Source organism: Babylonia areolata, chromosome 29 (genome assembly GCF_041734735.1).
Source record: "Babylonia areolata isolate BAREFJ2019XMU chromosome 29, ASM4173473v1, whole genome shotgun sequence".
Taxonomy (NCBI): Eukaryota; Metazoa; Mollusca; class Gastropoda; order Neogastropoda; family Buccinidae; genus Babylonia; species Babylonia areolata.
In genome coordinates this window covers 5008725-5016224 of record NC_134904.1, presented here as the reverse complement: position 1 = coordinate 5016224, position 7500 = coordinate 5008725, and the positions used below count along the sequence as shown (strand labels likewise).

At 42.8% G+C, this 7500-nt stretch overlaps 1 protein-coding gene across 1 annotated transcript in view; it reads right to left on the bottom strand.

The window, feature by feature from the left end:
• LOC143275040 (uncharacterized) overlaps positions 1-7500 on the bottom strand; it is a 256108-nt gene that overhangs the window by 9421 nt on the left and 239187 nt on the right. The gene's annotated exons all lie outside the window — the stretch shown is intronic.

Genomic DNA, 7500 nt, shown 5'->3' with positions numbered 1-7500 from the left:
TGAATGATTCAAGTGAAATTAACACAGAAAAGTAATGATAAGATTTAAAACACAGATGTAAGAGAAATAAAAGGTAGCAAATAAGGCCCATAAGAGAGAGAGAGAGAGAGAGAGAGAGAGAGAGAGAGAGAGAGAGAGAGAGAGAGAGAGAGAGAGAGAGAGTTTCAGTTTCACTTTCTCAAGGAGGCGTCACTGCGTTCGGACAAATCCATACACGCTACACCACATCTGTTGAGCAGATGCCTGACCAGCAGCATAACCCAACGCGCTTAGTCAGGCCTTGAGTGCATGCTTACATATTTGTGTACCTATGAAAGTGGATTTCATTTTACGTAATTTCGCCAGAGGACAACACTCTCGTTGCCATGGGTTCTTTTTCAGTGCGCCAAGTGCGTGCTGCACACGGGACCTCGGTTTATCGTCTCATCCGAAAGACTAGACGCTCAGTTTGATTTTCCAGTCAAACTTAGGAGAAAGGGCGAGAGCGGGATTCGAACCCACACCCTCACGGACTCTCTGTATTGGCAGCTGAGCGTCTTAACCATTCTGCCACCTTCCTCGTACAATAGAGACGTACAATAACTGCGACAATAAACGAAAAATCAGCCTGCAATCATTACGATCATGATGATGATAATGTAAAATGATGATGATGATCGCCATCAATACCATCACACATACGCAACATGCTTCGACACGCGTGACATCAATAATTACACTAACAATACTACCCCCGAAAACGGAGCATGGCTGCCTACATGGCGGGGTAAAAACGGTCATACACGTAAAATCCCACTCGTTTTACATACGAGTGAACGTGGGAGTTCCAACCCACGAACGTAGAAGAAGAAGAAGACGAAGAAGATGAAGACACTGACAATACCAACATTAGGCTTAGTAGCAGCAATAGCTGTCGTAGCAAAACCAGTAGCAGTGGTAGTGGTAGTAGCAACATCAACAGCAGCAGCAGCAGTAGTAGTACTAGTAGCAGCAGTAGCTGTCGTAGCAAAACCAGTATAGTGGTAGTGGAAGTAGCAACATCAACAGCAGCAGCAGCAGCAGCAGCAGCAGTAGTAGTAGCAGCAGCAATAGCAGTAGTAGTAGTAGTAGGAATGACGATGACGATGACGATGATAATGGTGTTAACAACAATAAACAATAACGACAGTGATAATAACATTATTTCTTCTTCTTCCTAAATAATCAATGTTACTGTTATTCTTGCTTTTAATTAAACAAAAAAAAACCCAATAATGTTTGTTAAAACAATACAATCAACAAAACCGTAAGCCCCCTCCTCCCCCCCCCCCCCGCCTCTTTCTCCCTATACACCCCCAGAAATGTAGCAATTTTTTTTTACGTGCAGACTTCATATTAACAAACTGTTAAAAAGGTCTATACGTACCCACATGTGTGGAGGTGGAGAGGGGGGAAAAGAAGAAGAAGAAAAACAAGAAGAAGGAGGATGAGAAAACGAAGAAGAAAAATGAGGAGGTGGTAGAGGAGGAGGTGAAGAAGGAGGAAGATGAAGTGAAGAAGAAGAAGAAGAAGAAGAAGAAGGAGGAGGAGGAGGAGGAGGAGGAGAAAAAGAAGAAGAAAAATGAGGAGGTGGAGGAGGAGGAGGATGAAGTGAAGAAGAAGAAGAAGGAAGACTTCCAAAACAACATCCACAGAAACAAACCCCTGCTATCATAAACACAATCGTAGCCAGAAATGTGGTGATATCTATCATTAGTTTGAAAAAAACACCAAACAACAAACAAACAAACAAACAAACGAACAAAGGAACAAACGAACGAACGAACAAACAAAAAATACCAAGTATACGCTGTTTGACCGCAAACACAAGTGAAATACCACGTATGAATGGGAGGTTTGTTTGGTCAAACATACTTACCATGTCAAACTGATGCAAACAAGGCCTAATGGTTTGCTCAGTTTGGTCAAAATTCGCGACTAACTCAAAGTTTTGTTTTTTTTGTTATGTTTTATTTTTGTTCACAAATGCTCACTTGTGTGTGTGCGCGCGCGTGTGCTTGTGTGTATTGTGTGGGGGTGGGGTGGGTGTGGATGAATAGTTTTCAATGATGTTTGGTATCTTGTGTTCCTTTTCGATATTTACATGTGTGTTCTATTTGTAAACGCCTAGGGCTAATCTTCAAGATTAGGCGTAAATGTTCATAATGATAATAGTAATAATGATAATGTACGAATACAATAATTCAGTATATTTTGAGGGAATAAAAAAGACTCTAAAAAACATTAATCGGGACGAAACTTTGTAAAATGATTATGCTTGAGTGTAAATTATATCAATTTAGCAGATTTCTGCTTCAACTGGTATTTCTTTCAACCATTCGTGGACACACAATACATCTAAAACGCACTTTTATTATGTTGTATGTAGGCCCAACACTCGGCTTATATCACAGATTGACATAAGTTTACATTTGGGCCAACAGCAAAGTGAGAGCTGTATTATCAATGGTTTCTCCAGTCAATGGGAAACCATTTACAGCTTAGTCTTTTGTGAAGGACTATGACTCTCAAACTAGGAGGCAAAATTACACTGGCTCTTAGTGCTGCAGCCTTGTGGACTAGTTGGCCTTTGGGAACCATCCCAATGCCGACTGTCCTAAAACCCTTTTGGCCGAGAGAGTGGGGATGTACTTGGGCAAGACACTCTCCACTACAATCAAATTCTAGCCCAAATAGTCGGAACAGCAGTTGCCTCCTCTGCTGTTCTGATGGTCATAGTCGGACACGACTGACTGTCATATATAATTATGTATGTGGCAAGATAAACCATGTGCTCTTCCTTCTGTCACTGAACGCACGCACGCACACACACACGCACGCACGCACACACACACGTACACACAAACACGCACTGAAGCAAGTGACAGGTGCCCGCCAGCGTTCGCATGCTCCACTTCCCCCAATCCCTCCACACACACACACACACACACACACACACACTGACCCTCTCTCTCTTATTCTCTCTCTCTTTTCAATTGTTTTCTTACCTGTACATTCACAAGCAGCATACTATCCAGCTACATAGCGAGTGTCCATGACGACTCACACTCCCAATGATCAACCAGCACATGCGTCTCTTCATGCTGAGCCACAACAATCCAAATCCATCACACATGCACCAGAATGATACCCCATGATTCGACGCGAATCACTGATGCCTCGTTTCCGAAAGAACACGTATTTCTCTCATCATCCTAAACCACATCACGCCAACACCAGAATAATACCCCATGATTCGACACAAATCACTGAAGCCTCGTTTCCGAAACAACACGTACTTCTCTCATCATCCTAAACCACAACCATCACACATGGACCAAAATAATCCCCCGTGACTCGAACGATGAACGAATTCCTCAGGCTTCGGAATCCCAACACACAAAAAAAAACCCAACTTAATTTCCACACAGTTCTCCGCATGCCACATTGGAAGCGATTCTGTCTTTTTAGCAATGCCAAGGGGCTATTTGTCTGCTGCGTGAGTGAGTGAGTCCTTTAAAACAAAACAAAAAAATATTTCAATCAGTGGAAAACTGCATCTTCCCTTCGAGAATGCTGCTTTGGTTGTTGCGGAATGCAACCCGCGAGTTTGGAATTATTTCCCGAATTGGTCGACCCCCCGTCTCACTCCTCTTGAACGATTTGTTTTATTTCTCATTGGTCGACTTGACCTTCTCATCAAGGATCTGCTTTCTCATTGGTCGACTTGACCTTCTCATCAAGGATCTGCTTTCTCATTGGTCTTTCCGTCCATCACTTCAAGGAATAGAAGGGAGTATTGTGGATGTGGGGTGGAGGGTGGTCAGGGGGGAGAGGGGGGGGGGGAGGGGTCCATAATTTAGTTGATTCGAATCATTAATCTCTTTTGAAATCATAAAAAGGTATGAAGAGTAATTCTTAAAACACGTATCTTTCGTTGTTGTTGTTGTTGTTTTTTGGTTGGTTGGTTGGTTTTTTGTAGGTTTTTTTTTCTTCCACGCGGAGAGAAAATATGTTTGTAAGTTAGTGATTATTTAGGAACTAGAGACAAGAAGAAGTTACCTGATCATCAGTCTGGCCTGAATTTGAAGAGCGGCCACTACTCTTTGGTACTTTGTTTTTCCTTTCTGACGGTTTAACGGTCTTGTTGATTTTGCACAACACAAAAGAAAACACAAATCGCCGACAATCCTAGATCAAGGGACAGACATCCTAGGATCTGTGAACACCTGCATCGTCATCATTATCCTCAACATTCATCATCATCCTTTTTTTTTTAAATAAAAAAAAGAAAACTGCCCCCGTCATCTGTGTCGATTTCGTGGCATTACTCTTACTCACGGAGGTTTCAGCCTCTGTATCTGTATCTGTGTTTATATATGCTTTTCGATTTATGTTCGTACCTTGTCATGTGGTATCCCCCCCCCCCCCCCCCAAATATTTCTTGTGACCCCGGTACACTCGGTAATAAAGACATATTCTATTCTATATTCTTCTTCCTCTTCTTCTTCGCTCATGGCTTGCGATTCCCAAGGCCATACTCACTCGTACGGACGAGAGGGCTTTCATGTGTATGACCGTTTTCACACCCGCCATGTTGGCAGTCATACTCCGCAGTTTTTTGGGGTTTGGGGGGGATTGGGAGGGAGGGGGGGGGGGCGGAGGATGCATGCCTGTTTCCATAACCCACCGAACACTGACATGGATTACAGGATCTCTCAACGAGCGTATTTTACATTCTGCATACGTAGACACACGAAGGGGGTTTTCAAGCACTAGCACATCATATTCTGCTACACCTAGGCGATCGGTAAAAAAAAAAAAAATCTCCAACCTTTATTCACCAGGAGCCAGCTGCATTGCTCGGACGGAAGAGCCTGTTACTAGTATGGTCATAACCCGCTACTAACTGTGTGTAGTATGGAACTGACCAATGGCGTAGTTCGTTCGTCAACGTAGGCATTTAGTCACGTGTAACTGTAGAACCAAGCAATGCAACTGGCACCAGGAGCCGTAACCGAGTACAACGTTTACTTTGATATGAAATATTCTCTTCTGAACAGACAAAATAACAACCACGGCCAGCCACAACCCCAGCCACAACAACCACCACAACCACAACCACAACGCTTAAAAACGAAAAGGAGACAAAAAGAAAATAGCTGAACGCACCATGTCCATTGACATTATTAACTTCATCACTGTGTAAGCTGTTCGCTGTTGTTACTGTGTCCTCATTACCAGCCACAAGTATTTGTTTTTCTTTTTTTTTCATCACAACAGATTTCTCTGTGTGAAATTCGGGCTGCTCTCCCCAGGGACAACGCGTCGCTATACTACAGCGCCACCCATGTTTTTTGTATTTTTTCCTTCGTGCAGTTTTATTTGTTTTTTTCCTATCGTGTTGGATTTTTCTACAGAATTTTGCCAGGAACAACCCTTTTGTTGCCGTGGGTTCTTTTACGTGCGCTAAGTGCACGCTAGCACACGGGACCTCGGTTTATCGTCTCATCCGAATGACTAGCGTCCAGACCACCACTCAAGGCGAGACGTGATTCAAACCAGCGCGCTCAGATCCTCTCGCTTCCTAGGCGGACACGTTACCTCTAGGCCATCACTCCACTATTGGTTACATTTTCATGATTTGTTGGGATCAATAACGGGGAAAAAAACAAGATGATGACACGTTAGTTTGGTGACTGAGTCCGCATCAAAACTGTTTTAAAAAACAAAAAAAAAACCCGTACAAAATTAAAATTAAAGTCGAAATCCACCAAAAAAATTGGCTGCAACATTTACAGATGGCAATATCGTTTCATACATGCACACAAATTGCCGGTAAAATAAGTTCCTGATTCTAGGATGCTAAAATATGACATTACTTGCTCTCCCTTATCACACAAGTCAGGAAGGGGGTATAGAAACCTCTCTTATTGAAAAAAAAGAGGAAAGAAAAAGCATGGACAGACTCCCTCATTGCACAAAACACGGAATCGTCTTTCTCACGGTAACAAAACACGGATCAACGCTTTGTACACAGAACACAAACACATCTCCTATACTGGGGGAAAAAAACAACAACAAACAAACAAACCATCAAACCAAAAACAACAACAACAACAACAAACAAACGGGTCTCTCCTTCATTGCACAAAACACAGACACGTCTCTTCCATTTTAACCCTTTCACCGCCAGTCAATTTAGAGTACAAAATTCCCTTGTGGTATAAACACAGAAGAGACAGTGACCAAGAATGGCTGGGGATTCCCCCTGCGATGTATAGAAAATATGGCTTATCCTACCACCGAACATTAAGAGCAGTAGGTTCATGGATAACAGACCAATGAATGGTCACCTTTCAGTGACATGGGTCCTCTACCATACCTGTGCATAAATGCGAGCTTGGCGGTGAAAGGGTTAAACAAGACATGTCACAAAACAAGAACCTCCGCTTGTTGCACACTAAACACAGAGACTGACATCAACCTTTCTGCAAAATACATACAAACGCGGATCTCTCCCTTAATGCACAAAAGACACGATCTCTCCATTATTGCACAAAAGACAGGATCTCTCCCTTATTGCACAAAAGAAAGGATCTCTCCTTATTGCAATAAAACACAGGTTCTCTCCCTTACTGCACAAAAGACAGGACCTCTCCCTTATTGCATCTCTCCTTACTGCACTAAACGCAGGATCTCTCCCTTATTGCACAAAAGACAGGATCTCTCCTTGCTGCACAACATACATGTTCTCTCCCTTACTGCACAAAAGACAGGATCTCTCCTTGCTGCAGAACATACATGTTCTCTCCCTTACTGCACAAAAGACAGGATCTCTCCTTGCTGCAGAACATACATGTTCTCTCCCTTACTGCACAAAAGACAGGATCTCTCCCTTATTGCACAAAACACAGGATTTCTCCCTTATTGCACAAAACACAGGATTTCTCCCTTATTGCACAAAACACAGGATTTCTCCCTTATTGCACAAAACACAGGATTTCTCCCTTATTGCACAAAACACATATTATCTCTCTCTTATTGCATCTCTCTTTACTGAACTAAACACAGGATCTCCCTCTTACCGCACAAACACAGGATCTCTCCTTACTGCACAAAACACGGGATCTCTCCCTTACTGCACAAAACAGAGGGTATCTCCCTCCGATTGCACAATACAGAGGATCTCTCCCTTATTGCACATCTAAACACAGGATCTTTCCTTACTGCACAGAACAGAGGATCTCCCTCATTGCTCAATACAGAGTATCTCTCCTTATTGCACATCAAACACACGGGATCTCTTTCCTTACTGCACAAAACACAGGGATCTCTCTTTATTGCACATAAAAACACACATGATCTCTCCCTTACTGCACAAAACACAGGGATCTCTCCCTTATTGCACATCAAACACACAGGATCTCTCCCTTACTGCACAAAACACAGGGATCTCTCCCTTATTGCACATCGAAACAC